Source organism: Schistocerca piceifrons, chromosome 8, assembly GCF_021461385.2.
Source record: "Schistocerca piceifrons isolate TAMUIC-IGC-003096 chromosome 8, iqSchPice1.1, whole genome shotgun sequence".
NCBI classification, from domain to species: Eukaryota; Metazoa; Arthropoda; class Insecta; order Orthoptera; family Acrididae; genus Schistocerca; species Schistocerca piceifrons.
The window spans coordinates 229,744,389-229,757,911 of NC_060145.1; positions in this window are offsets into that span (position 1 = coordinate 229,744,389).

Below are 13,523 nucleotides of genomic sequence, written 5' to 3' on the forward strand. Positions count from 1 at the left end.
ATCATTTTTGGCTTCTTATCAGCCCTGTCACTGATTTCCGCATCATGGTGGAGAGTGCTCATAAGTACAACATTCTTGTGTCTCTTAGGAATATAATTAACCACAGTAGTGTCATTTGTGAAGTAAAATGAAGAGCTGTGTACCTCCTTGTTGGTCATTTTGTGTGGAAGCTCCGGCTTATTTTTCCGTATAGTTCCCAACATAGTCAATTTCCTTTTCAGAAGCAGCTGCCCCAAATTGTACGACGTAAAAAAGTTGTCACACGTGATATTCTGACCACGTAACTCAGAAGTGAGATCAGATACCACCCTCATTCCCTGATTTCTTTCTGGTGCCGCTCCACTCACCTTTCCTGTATAAATTTGGGCTTTCAGTACGTATGAAGTTTTGCTGTCACACATGGTCCATATTTTGATCCCATATTTTGCCGGTTTACTTGGGATATACTGCTTGAATGGACAGCGACCTCTAAATGCTACTAACTGCTCGTCAACAGTAACATTTTCTCCTGGATTATACAGTTTAGGAAGGACCTCTACCCACTTCTCCCAAATACTACGAATTGCGGCAAGTTTGTCAGTACGTCGTCTTTCCTCTCTAGTAGATTTCTTGTCAAATCGCAGGACACGTGATATCTTACAGAATGTTTCATGAGACATGGTTGCTCGAAATATGTTTCGCCCAGTATCTTTATCCCACAAACTTTTTGTAGACTCCCCATGAGATCGATATACACCCGCTAGGAGTAAGAGTCCTAAGTATGCATGGAAAACAGAACCATCAATATCTGTCCACTGTTCACCATAAACTCGCTGCCCTTCAATATTTGTCATCTCTATTATTTCATTTTGAAGCGCTGTGTGAAATACTGCTTCAAATGAACATTTTACATCAGATATTCTGCTGACTGCATACCTGGTAACTCCTGGGGTACTCTTGATGATGTTCGAAGCTGGTAGGCGACCATGTTGTGCTGGTGGATGCAACTGCCATTCTATATTCCCATTTTTAGAAAGAAAAGTCTCTACACTATTTTGTATGGGCTGTGGACTGTCGTAACTGTCATCGGAACACTCGCTTTCAGATGCATTGCTGATGTGATCTTCAAACTCAGAAAGTGATCCTTCATCTGGTGAGGCATTTACTATTTCTTCCAACTCACGATCATTCAATGGTCTCATCGCCATGGTGTCACAAGTCAAACTGGGCAGAAACAAAGCATTCCAATTATTGAGAACTGCCAATTATTATTTCCTGGGGAAAGCAACAAACAAGCCCATTGTTGTGAACGCATGGAGCTTTAGGTGATTGTTGAGAGTAAGTTGGAATGATGCAGTCACTATTCCCACACAACACAACAAAAATAATTTTCGCCATTTCCAGATTTTAGAAATAAATACGAGTTACACTAAACATATTTGTGTCGGGTCATTATGACCCGAACATTACATATGCAACTATTACAGTTGAAGCCCAAACTTCTTAAACTTTTTTAAAACCTTTTAAAACACATGCTGCTCATCCATTTTCAGACAAAGTCACAAAGTTTCATAAATATATATTGGTATTTACATAATGTAAAATAACGTTCATATTCGTTTCGGGTCATATAGACCCGAACAGAACAGCAGGGTTAAAGCATCAAATTGTATCCAATTTACACCTCCGCAATGCGTATCTTGCGTATGTCTTTCTCGTACTGCTACCGTTATTTAAAATATTAATACACAACACGAATTTCTTGCCGGCCGTGGTGGCCGAGCGGTTCTAGGCGCTTCAGTGCGGAACCGCGTGACTGCTACGGTCGCAGGTTCGAATCCTGCCTCAGGCATGGATGTGTGTAATGTCCTAAGGTTAGTTAGGTTTAAGTAGTTCTAAGTTCTAGGGGACTGATGACCTCCGATGTTAAGTCCCATAGTGCCCAGAGCCATTTGAACCAGCCAACGAATTTCTTACAGGTGTAAACAACCACTCTGTTTCGTCGAAAACACAAATAAAGCCAGCATAAAATAATGGTGGATATAGTAACTCGTCAGTATCCAATGACTTACAGGAACACAACAGGTAGGCTACACTAGATTGCGCATCATGCTACTCACAATAATTCCATTCTGTATGTTGGATGTCCAGGCTTATCTGCAGTGCCGGTACGTACACGTACGAGCAACGTCCACCGTAGAGAAGATGTTCAACACGAAACTCCTTGCATTTGCAAACACCTCCCCGCTCGCTTTATCATATTTTTTTGGAACCTAGGCGACACACATGCATCCACCACTGCGCATGTATGACATTTCGACGGCTATGCTGGAACCTTCTTCAGGAATTTCTGGTGCTCACAGTTGACTGGATGGATGTTAGGCTACGTTATGCTACGTTATGCTACACTTCATTTCTTTTCCTACACGATAGACACTTCGGCGTGTATGTTGGAATTTTCTTCAAGACCTTCTGGTATTCACGGTTACAGAACAGTGAGTGACAGAAGAACCTGAAGAAGATCACAGCAGAAGGGTCGAAACGTCGATCGTGTAGAAGAAACTAAAGCGTTACGTGACGCGGCTTAACATGCCGCTTATTGGTAACGCGTAATGACGCGCAGTTCCGGCAACTGTAACGCTGTGTATTGTTAACGTCAGTGTAACAGGTATCTGAATATCCCGTGCTGCTCGGTATTTTTGTGACGACACCGCCTGTCTTGCGTGTCGACAGCTGACTCATCCCGCCCGTGTACGTTTGTTCAGTCGGTGAGTGAGTGGTGGAGAGACAGATACACACGCTGTCGCGCGCCACACCGGACCTGCCAGAACGTCGCACGCACACAGACACACACTGCTACTGTTTCTGCTACTGCTCGCGGGTGCACAGTGTTCCAGCTGGCTGATGGATGACTCGCGACCCGCCCACCGCCGCTCGCCTGCCACGCGCAGCGGCGCGCGAAACACACGGCCGCCCTCTCCACGCAGAGCTCTCGTCAGCACGCGCCGCGCGGCAAAGTAGTGCGTGTCGGGCCGGCCGGAGCCCGCAACCCGGTGCAAGCGGGCGCGAGTGCTTCAGCGCATGTCAAACATTTCCCCCGGCACTGCGGACAGTCTTGTTACCCTCTCTGGGAGCTCTGCCAGTTTATTCCACACCTACCTGGCGGTGCAGTGTCATACGTTTGCTGTGACGAGCAGCGGACATCTCCGAATGTAGTTATATTAGTTCGAAAGGTAACCACGGTAGGGAAAGACGTAGCTTTAATCTTCGTTCACACATGTTGCCCCATTGTGACTTCTCTTACATTTGTATCTTGTAAGTGCGATATGATTTAGCTTGTATTAACTTCTTTCCGATGAACAATTACCGACAGCAAGGACTCCATAAAATGCAAGTGACTATACATCCATTATTTCTAAAACTTAAATTTTCACTAAATAAAAATAGAGCCCTCATGCTACATTACAGATGCTTCCGGCCACACCATTAAATTGCTTAAAATCTTCTGATTACATTGATAGTAATGATTTCACATACAGTTTGGTTTCTCGGAACACGTCTACCGGATTGCCGCTCAGGTTAGCACGCCGCTTACGGGATTCTGCGAGGTGTTTTGACCCCGTATCGAATCTACGTCGAGGGCCGATGTGCCAGTGAACCTGGATTCGATTTTTAGGCGGTTTCCCCCATCCGAATAGGCGAATACGGGACTGATTCGTCCCACCCCAGTTACACGATTCACAAACGTTCATAACGAAGTTTGCAGACATTAACATGGGGCAATGCTAGACGAGGACGGATGGGGATGACGGAAGGGCAGGCATTCTGACCATCCTAAAATCGCCAAATCTAGATCAACACGGAGACCTCTTGGAAGTATTGGAGACCAGGAGAAAGAAGATGTGACTTTTCGATGCCTACGGGAGTTACGGATACCAAGAGTGTTTCAAATTTTAAATAGCAGTGATAGTGTCAGTAAGTGAGCCACGTGTATTCCCAAAAATAAAACTGGCAGTTTAGATTGGAAATAAGGAATATGAGTGTCCATTGTGCGTCGCATCAAGTGGAGTACAAAGATGAAACTATTGTCCACGCAAAATGTAGCTTACCCTTTAAGTTAGATCAGTAGTGCGATGCGTATTTTGATAAATAAAATACATAATTTAGATATGGAAAAATTTAATTTAGGTATCCATTGTGCCTTGAACCAAGTGTAAGTTGATAAATATGTAACGAACAACGTCTCATTAATGTTAGATAGTATGTTGCCACTATTCGTTATAAAGTTGTTAATCATTATGTCAACGTCATGAAGGGAAAAACGATGTTACAGGGTATTCATAAAAGAATGCTGTGATTAGCAATCGAAACTTTTATGTTATTGCTACTGCTTTAAGTATTTAAATGAAACATATCTCTAAAGCCTGAGCTATTCCAGAGAGAATAGTAACTTAATACGTTGAAAAGAATGATGGCGTTAATCTGCTATACTCGCAGGAAAGGACCGAAGCGTATAGCAGCTGACTGCTGTCATTTATCTGCCACGCTCTGAGTGCTCAGCCAGATGCCGCCAAGAAGTCATCTCATCTCAAATGGCGTCGCACATCATCGCCCTCTGATCGTTAATTTTTTGCTATTGATAGCCGATGCGAGACGTGAAAGAGAGCAAATCGTCATGACCTTGATAAAACATATAAAGGCTCTGGACACACTCGTAGAAGAGTTCTCTTCGACCACACCGAGACAACGCCGCACTGATACAGCTTTACAACACATTTGTGATGAAAATAATATAGCTTAATGCAGGAAGAAGTAAAAGTTCAGAATCAACAAAAGCCGAATAATTTGAGGACGAAATTTGCCTTCATGAATCGTACTCCAATAACAGTCGACTCGAAAGGAAAGTGTAATAAATAAACAGTCTTGATGAAACTTAGCAAATATGTAGACGTAGTTTTCCCATTTTCCTCACTTTAACTTTTGAGTGGCAAAACACTCCCCGGAAATTAATTTGGCATATTACGTTTGCAGAGAACATCACGGGAACCACGTTATACAAAAATGTGTAGTCGCGTAGAATTTGAAATCTAACTAACGTTCTTGGAAGTTGCATACTTTACTCTCGTCATAATCTGTAATTTTGCAATACGTTGGAAGAATTTTGATAAATGAATTTCAGATCTAGTTCTTCTGTGCGATTGCGATGTCAATCTCCACTTAAGAAAGAATGTAATCACTCTGCAGTCTCTGTGTACAATCAATTCTTTTCATCCTGTGTACTGAAATATGCCTAATATAATATACCCGACATAATTTGTAAATACTGTGTATTAAGTTGTCCCTCATGTGCATCATTTGCAGAAATTTCGTGCATGATGTAAAAAAAAAAGTTGCAGTTTTCTTTACAGATATCATTAGTGTAAAATTATCCATCACAATAAAGTGTTACATATTACTTACATGTAACAAAGTACACATATGTGAAATAGTAAACTAAAAAACAAGAAAAAAACATTAATTTAAAACGTTAAATAACAATTTCAAACTTAAAACAAAAATAAGGAAACAAATAATTAAAATAATAGTGAAATTTTAGATATTTTATATAGGTATGATTTTCAACAGTCTGTTACAGCACAATGTGTACAACCTATTTTCCAATAAGGGTATTTCAAAAACCATCTCTATACACGAGGATGGATGTAGCATGGAAGCTTCTTTAATTTACATTGTAACAAGTGTTTTATTTTTCAGCATTAATTAATTTCAGATTATTACAAAACTATATTACACGTTTTTTTCAACTTTATATGAAACAAACTTTTCTGAATCACGGTCTCGAAGACATTCCCTTTCAATTAATGTGCTAAATTATTTGCAATATGTACACTCCTGGAAATGGAAAAAAGAACACATTGACACCGGTGTGTCAGACCCACCATACTTGCTCCGGACACTGCGAGAGGGCTGTACAAGCAATGATCACACTCACGGCACAGCGGACACACCAGGAACCGCGGTGTTGGCCGTCGAATGGCGCTAGCTGCGCAGCGTTTGTGCACCGCCGCCGTCAGTGTCAGCCAGTTTGCCGTGGCATACGGAGCTCCATCGCAGTCTTTAACACTGGTAGCATGCCGCGACAGCGTGGACGTGAACCGTATGTGCAGTTGACGGACTTTGAGCGAGGGCGTATAGTGGGCATGCGGGAGGCCGGGTGGACGTACCGCCGAATTGCTCAACACGTGGGGCATGAGGTCTCCACAGTACATCAATGTTGTCGCCAGTGGTCGGCGGAAGGTGCACGTGCCCGTCGACCTGGGACCGGACCGCAGCGACGCACGGATGCACGCCAAGACCGTAGGATCCTACGCAGTGCCGTAGGGGACCGCACTGCCACTTCCCAGCAAATTAGGGACACTGTTGCTCCTGGGGTATCGGCGAGGACCATTCGCAACCGACTCCATGAAGCTGGGCTACGGTCCCGCACACCGTTAGGCCGTCTTCCGCTCACGCCCCAACATCGTGCAGCCCGCCTCCAGTGGTGTCGCGACAGGCGTGAATGGAGGGACGAATGGAGACGTGTCGTCTTCAGCGATGAGAGTCGCTTCTGCCTTGGTGCCAATGATGGTCGTATGCGTGTTTGGCGCCGTGCAGGTGAGCGCCACAATCAGGACTGCATACGACCGAGGCACACAGGGCCAACACCCGGCATCATGGTGTGGGGAGCGATCTCCTACACTGGCCGTACACCACTGGTGATCGTCGAGGGGACACTGAATAGTGCACGGTACATCCAAACCGTCATCGAACCCATCGTTCTACCATTCCTAGACCGGCAAGGAAACTTGCTGTTCCAACAGGACAATGCACGTCCGCATGTATCCCGTGCCACCCAACGTGCTCTAGAAGGTGTAAGTCAACTACCCTGGCCAGCAAGATCTCCGGATCTGTCCCCCATTGAGCATTTTTGGGACTGGATGAAGCGTCGTCTCACGCGGTCTGCACGTCCAGCACGAACGCTGGTCCAACTGAGGCGCCAGGTGGAAATGGCATGGCAAGCCGTTCCACAGGACTACATCCAGCATCTCTACGATCGTCTCCATGGGAGAATAGCAGCCTGCATTGCTGCGAAAGGTGGATATACACTGTACTAGTGCCGACATTGTGCATGCTCTGTTGCCTGTGTCTATGTGCCTGTGGTTCTGTCAGTGTGATCATGTGATGTATCTGACCCCAGGAATGTGTCAATAAAGTTTCCCCTTCCTGGGACAATGAATTCACGGTGTTCTTATTTCAATTTCCAGGAGTGTATTTTACCCTTCAAAAGTTAAATTCGGAAGAAACAAATAAACACGTATTGCACTGACGGGATTGTATACCTCTGATCAACATATTTGCTTACATCAGAGAATGTTATCTTGTGTGACGCCAGGATCATTAACAATTACTGGTGACCAACGCCACTGGCTACCCTAATACTAACAGTAATGAATAACATAAACTCTCTGCTAACCTCATAGTAATAACTGAACGCATGTAGGGACATACAATCTGGGCCATAGCCGCTCTCTACACACATTACACCGACATCGTAGAACCTTACGTACATTACCTTAGAGACGTTACACAAAATGCGTAACAAAAAAGTCTTTCAGTACGCACAGACTTAATGGGAAATCTATGTTATGGCTGTCAATACAGGAAGAATTGTACAAGATGAAGTACATGAACAGAATCTACACTTTATTAACAGCGAGGAGCAGCCGATAACTTTTCCAGGAAACACTGGACAGTAAATTAATAAATACGTTTATCGCAAATAATAAAGTCCTGACATAAAATAGAAGACTATATCGTTCATGAAAAAAACGAAAGGAAGATTTGGCTTTAATATAGTATCGACATCGAAATCATTAGAGCCGATTGTTCTTGAAGGCCGCACCCAGAGTAACCACAATGAAATCACAAAGAAACAAGAGCTGCAACGAAGCAGATAAAAGTACCATAACAAGGCTCAAGTTTTTCATTTAAACCACATTGATTTATTTTTAATTTTATGTACATAACGACCTAACAAAGACCTTAGAAAGCCTCATGTTTTTAATTTGTACTTAAAAAATTTATTTATTTCTTTAATTTTGTGTCCTTAATTTTCTTTTAGGGGGCCTTCATACAAATAGTATTTGATCTAAAAAATTAAGTAAGAAACGCTTTTCTTAAACAGCAACATACAATGCTGGAAATAAATTGGTACACCAGGAAAGACGTTTGTACTGATAATGGTTTCAGCAGTGTCTGCCAACAGATAGCGTATTGGCATGGCTACTTGAGTGATATCTGTGTCTGCCTCTTAATAGGGAATGTCTGTTGCCAGAAGGCTCAGTTTGGCGCAAACGTGTGAAACATGCAGACAACCATGGCGCGGAGACGCACTCGTGCTTCCTACATTCAACTGAGCGAGTTTCAAAGGGGTGAAATTGTGCTCTTCCGAGGGGCGGGTGATGTTTTCGGAGAATTTGCACTGATGCTGGTATCGGTGGTCACTTGAGCATCCTCAGTCCCGTAGACGAGATTCAGGACGTGCATGCTGCACAGACCTCCACCAGGATCGTCGTATTGTAAGGCAGCAGTGGCAGATCGTACAGATCGTACAGCTACTATAGCCAAGATAAGCAGGCTTGTGAGCCCGGACGTGTCCATACGATCAACCGCAAACCAATTATTAGCAGTTGGACTAGGGCAGCACGCCTCAAACCCATCGTCCACTCACGCCCCAGTATCGACGTGACCGGCTCGACTGGTGCCGTCAGGGGACCACTCGGAAGATGGGATGTCGCACCGTGGTCCTCAGCGACGAAAGCGGATTCCCCCTTTACGCAAGTGATGACGATCGTCTGCGCGGACGACGCAGACATGGTTAGCGCTGTCTCGTAGAGTTCATTCGTCGAAGACACATTGCCCCCATCCGAGGGCCAATGGTCTGGGGTCTGATGAGCTACAACTCTAGTACAAGTTTCATGTATGTATAGTGAACGCTTACCAGCACTCGGTACGTGCAGAATATTGTGAGGTCCGTTATTTTGCTGTTCTTGCAACACTAATGTGATATGTCGTTCCAACAGGATAATGCTCGCCCACACACTAACCGTGAAAGTCAGTAGGTTCTGAAAAACTTGCAGCAACTTTCCCGGCCAGCATGATCTCCGAACTTGTCGCCAATCGTGTAGGATATAATGTGACGAGAAATGACTCGTGCCACTCGTCGGCCAACAATCTTACAGAACTACGTGAAAAGGTCGAGAAGGCATGGCGTATAGGACAGTATTTGCCATCTGTAAGATCGAATGAATGCCAGTCAGCGGCTGCATTGCCGATCGTGGAGGCTAAACACGGAGGAAAATGTGCGTGTTGTATCACGATTTGATACCTGGTGTCTTAGAAATGCTTATGCCATTTATCTGTAAATGTAATCATTTCATGTACACTACATGCGCTGTTGCAACAATAAATCCTCAGTGTATTGGAAACTGTGGTGTCACCGCCAGACACCACACTTAAATCGGCCGCGGTCCATTAGTACATGTCGGACCGCGTGTCGCCACTGTCAGTGATCGCAGACCGAGCGCCACCACACGGCAGGTCTCTAGAGACTTACTAGCACTCGCCCCAGTTGTACGGACGACTTCGCTAGCGATGCACACTGACGAAGCCTCGCTCATTTGCAGAGCAGATAGTAAGAATAGCCTTAAGCTAAGTCAAAGGCTACGACCTAGCAAGGCGCCATTAGTAACACTGCATGTATCTACAGAGTCTCACTTGTATCGTCAAGAGCGATGTATAACAATGATGGATTAAAGTTAAGTATTCCAGCAGCTACGTACTTTTCTTTATAGCATTCATTACGTATCCTGTTTCAGACCTATCTCTAGCCTGCGTGGGTTAACGCGTGCATATCGGCTTCCTCACTCAGGTAGTGTTGGCAAACTGCTAACACTACAGAAACCACTAAGGGTCTACCCTAATTTTATTGCGACAGTGTATATTATAAAAATTACATATCTCAAAAATACCCGAATATACAACTGAATATTTATTTAGTTGGCAATATGATACCTTCACTATATTGCAAAACGAATTACAGTTCTAATACAGTGTATTGCCTCTTTGCTAACAAAACACAGCTCAGTCTTCTAGTATGAGGTTTACTGTCGCAGAGCAGGAGGATCGTAACTTTCCCTTGAATGTGAAGAGTGGACTCCGGGCCGAAGGAAGTTTATTAGTATAAAATATCGGCCATAATTTGAGGAACAGCACAGCATTGCATGAAAGAGAATTGCGGATTGACGGAAAACCGCAAAAGAAAGGAATCAAAGCTTTTGAGACGTGATACTATAGAAGGATGCTGAATCGCTGGATGGATTGATAAAGAGATTTTTCGCAGGATCAGCGACGAAATAAATAAAAGGAAAACTGTGACAAGAAGAAGGTACAGGAGGATAAGAGATAAGTTAAGACATCAAGGATTAAATTCCATGGCTTTAGAGGGATCTGCAGAGGAAGCTGTAGAGATGATGTAGCTAACAAACGTTTGAGAAAGCAGCGTGCAGATGCTGTGCTGAAGTGAAGAAGCTGGCATAAGTCACGAGTGGTCGCCTGAAACCAGGCGCATAATATACGCTAAAAAGGAGAAAAAAAGGTGGAAGCAGATAGCCATTGCTCTCTCAACCATACGCGAGCGCAATATGATGAAGAATTGACAACACTGACATGATGCTCCGCCTGCCGGAAACTGCACAGTGGGCTCTCAGCAGAATGGGAGATACTGAAAACAACATATTAGTAAATATCAGACTGCTACAGGAAACTTAAATGGAAATCTTTTGAAAGATAAGATCGATTTGTTTTAACAAAATATTGCAGGACAGATTTAACTGACTTGTATCACAGATAAATTGTAAAACGGTTGTCCTTCCTCCATCGCACGCCCGCTTTATATTATGGAAAGACAATAAGAAGCTAGGAAGTGAGAGAGCACCACTTATCAAGAAACGAAGAAAGCTTTCTTTCATGTGTAATAGACGTCTCCCTTTGCTGTCTGCTATTATCGGCTAAAATAGGTAGCAGACTAAGGTGACCAGGCTTGACCAGCATTAACTTCCCGTACTTGCTATCGCAATTATCCCATTTACTCGTTTAATCGTGGAGATTATGATAAAACAACTGACTGAAATTAAGGACAGTTGGGGAGACCATAAAGGTACGCCAATAAGAGTAGTTATAGACTCACAGAATGTTGTTGCATAAAGCCCACAGTTAGAGATAATAGAAGCCCATTCGATTGCACTGAACTGAGTGAGGGTGTACTAGTAGTTAGCGACCACAGCGCGCCTGGAATTTTTACAATACGTGCCCCCGTATGCGGCTTCTGAGGTAGTGCCTCTATGCCGTGGGACCACATTCATGAAAAGGGAATAGAGAGAAATGTATAAGAACTGGAGTCAGTTCCAGATTGACACCGTCTGCGCTCATAAGCGCAGTTTCAAAGGCTTGGCTGTAACTTTCTACTCCCCTCTTACGGCCGGGATAGAGACAATATTGCTCTGTTCGGAGCTTTAAGTTCTTCCAACCTACAGAAGAAAGATCAACGCCTTCTCTGCGAGATAGCAATGGAAATACTATCGACGAAATGCTGTCGACGACAGTGCCCCGAAAACAGAATTACTAAACCAGCCTTCCGAAATTGCTTCACCAAGAAGACGAAGTAAACATTCCAGAATTCGAATCAACAGCAGCTGCGAACATGAGTAACTTAGAAGCAGATATCCTCGGAATAGTGAAGCAACTTAAATCACTTAATAAAAGCAAGTCTTCCGGTCCAGACTGTATACTAATTACGTTTCTTTCAGAATATGTTGTTGCAGTAGCTCCATACTTAACAATCATACACAAACGCTCGCTCGACGAAAGGTTCGTACCCAAAGACTGGAAACTTTCACAGGTCACACCAACATTCAAGAAAGGTTGTAGGGATAATCCACTAAATTACAGTCTCATATCATTAACCTCGATATGCAGCAGGATTTTGGAATATATATCGTGCTGGAACATGATGGAAGTCATCGAATCAACAGAAATGATTTCTGATGTTCCCCAACGTAGTGTTATAGGTCCTCTGCTGTTCCTTATCTACATAAACGATGCAGGGGACAATCTAAGCAGTCTTATTAGATTGTTTGCAGATGACGCTGTCGTTTATCGTCTTGTAAAGACTGCAAAAGATCAAACCATATTGCAAAGCGATTTAGAAAAGATATCTGTAAAGCGCGAAAATTGGCAAGTCACCTTAAATAACAAAAGGTGTAAGGTCACCCGTATCAATGCTAAAAGGAATCCGCTAAACTTCGGTTACACAATAAATCATCCAAATTAATAGGCCGTAAATTCTACTAAATACCTAGGAATTACAATTACGAACAGCTTAAACTGGAAATAAAACACAGAAAATGTTGTGGTGAAGGCAAACCTAAGACTGCGTTTTGTTGGCAGAACACTTAGAAATGTAACTCATCCAATAAAGAGACTGCCTACACTACGATTGCCCGTCCTCTTTTGGAGTACTGCTGCGCGGTTTGGGATTCATACCCGATAGAACTTTCCCGATGTACTATGTTATTTCTAAGGGGAGCAGCACGTTTTGTATTATCGCGCAACAGGGGAGAGTGTGTCTCTGTGAATATAAAGGATTTTCGGTGGACATTATCGAAACAAAGGCTTTCTCGTCGCGGCGGAATTTTTGCGAATATTTCAATCACCAAAGTTCTCCGCCGACAGCAAAAATATTTTGTTGACACCGACCTACATAGGGAGAAACGATCATCAAAATAAAATAAGGAAAATCAGAGATATAAGTGTTGGTTTTATCCGCGTGCTGTTCGAGATTGGAATAATAGAGAATTATTGTGAAAGTGGTCGATGAACCCTCAGCCAGGGTCTTAAGTTGCGATTTGTTGAGTATCAATATAGAAATACATGTAATGAATCCAATTGTAAACTGTTCAGGCTCGTCCTCTAGTGGTACCTTGCGAAGCCATATATCAGAACAATACCTACTTAAGAATGCCCGTAAAAGTGTCCGCACATACCTTATGAGCAGTGAAGGATTGCTCAGTTGTCATGTGCGCGTACGAGAGAGATTTTCGAATTTTCTGTTAGGTTTTATTTCTCACGCAGACATGAAAAGGAGACAGCTCTATAGGAACCAGTCATTACTCCCCCCCCCATTCTCTCTCTCTCTCTCTCCCCTCTCATGAAGGAATTACGTATGTACAATCGCTACTGTCATATTATCCAGGATAATATGAATGTCTTACTCTGAATAATAAAAGCGCCGTTGTAATTAGTTTTTTCGTTATTTTTTTAATCTATGTTAATGTCTCCTACAGTCAGCCAGGGAAGCTTGAAGAACTGATACACAGATATAATCAATGCCTTCTCTGCACGATAACAATGGAAATACTACAGACGGCAATGCTCCAAAGTGGAGT